Source organism: Limulus polyphemus, unplaced genomic scaffold (genome assembly GCF_000517525.1).
Source record: "Limulus polyphemus unplaced genomic scaffold, Limulus_polyphemus-2.1.2 Scaffold382, whole genome shotgun sequence".
Lineage (NCBI taxonomy): Eukaryota > Metazoa > Arthropoda > Merostomata > Xiphosura > Limulidae > Limulus > Limulus polyphemus.
This window is the reverse complement of record NW_013665992.1, coordinates 15033-16417: the sequence shown is the minus strand read 5'-3', so window position 1 is coordinate 16417 and position 1385 is coordinate 15033. Positions and strand designations below refer to the sequence as shown.

The following is a 1385-nucleotide window of genomic DNA, read 5'->3' as shown; positions in this document are numbered from 1 at the left end:
AAAACTGTATGTTTAATTTTAAAGTTAATTAATTAGCTCGAGAATCTTGCTTATAAAAGTTACGGAGTTTAGACCACTAGCTAGCGCGGTAAACAAGCGATAATATTGCAGACCAAGACACATTCAATGACTGTATAACAAAATGGTCCTACCATCTAATCTCTTCTACTCTTCCCTAATTAAACAATGTCAAAAAAATTACGATCTCATTATTCCATAGAAAAATTTATTTTGAATGATTTTGTCAAATTCACTAGCAACAGTTTGAAAACACCATGACTTATTAATAATTAAATAAGAAAGTATATATCCTTTATTTATAAAATATGATGATTCAGGTACTAGAGTGACGGTCCCTTCACTCCGTGAAAAAAATTACAAAAATTATCATAGGGTTCTTTCTCCATGTTGCAGAACAATAGTCATTCATTAAGTATATACTGTATGCCCAATGTCCAAATGTTACATAACATTACCGTAATAAAAATCACTGTTACAATATAGGTACGATACCAGAACATTTTTCCTTATTTGTATAAAAACATGTTTTGTTTCGATGCCCTGTATCCACTTCCTTGTACATTGTATATCTGGGGGAGATGTAGCAGGCTTTTGTGTTACATATATTTTTAAATACATTTCTAAATAACTTTAGCCGTGAAAACGAACAAAAGACGTTTTATTGGAATTCTTAAACTTGAAACCCATCAAGGTTTCTGTACAGAGAAATAAATAAATAGTCGACAACGTTGTAACATAGAGTAGCCATAGCGATCCTTATTAGGCTTCACTGTACACCAAATGATACATTATTTACATTACAGTTAATTTATACAACTTCCTAATTGTGTAAAAAATAAAAAAGGTAACATTATCGTTTAGCATACCATAATTTTATTCATCACTGGACTCAAAGATACCATGAGACTAACGTAATTTCTTTTCGAAGTTTTTTACAAGGCAGTAACAGAAATAAAACTTGCAAAATTCAACAAACACGTTTGTACATTACGAGATTTTATGAAGAGATAAAACAGATTTATTTTACACACAACTATAACAATATATAGTTACGCCTATGTAGTTACATATAACCAACTTGTTAGACGCACATTCCCAATCTTTCTTACAAGAGGCATAGTTCATTTGAACATCCAGGGTAATAATCATAATAAGAAATTAAAATCATAGCTTCTGTAATTCAGGAAGTTATACCAAACGTTCCATTACTGTGTAGGCTATTTAGGTAGGTTTGTCTTTACTAATCCCACCATTGAAGACTTTCCATTACTGTGTAGGCTATTTAGGTAGGTTTGTCTTTACTAATCCCACTATTGAAGACTTTCCATTACTGTGTAGGCTATTTAGGTAGGTTTGTCTTTACT

At 31.1% G+C, this 1385-nt stretch overlaps 1 long non-coding RNA gene across 1 annotated transcript in view; it reads left to right on the top strand.

The window, feature by feature from the left end:
* The first annotated feature begins 688 nt into the window (after window positions 1-688).
* Window positions 689-1385, top strand: part of LOC111085424 — a 1948-nt gene continuing 1251 nt past the window's right edge. The window contains exon 1 of the long non-coding RNA XR_002610261.1: window positions 689-1368. This is a non-coding gene — a long non-coding RNA (uncharacterized LOC111085424). The remainder of the gene's footprint in view (window positions 1369-1385) is intronic.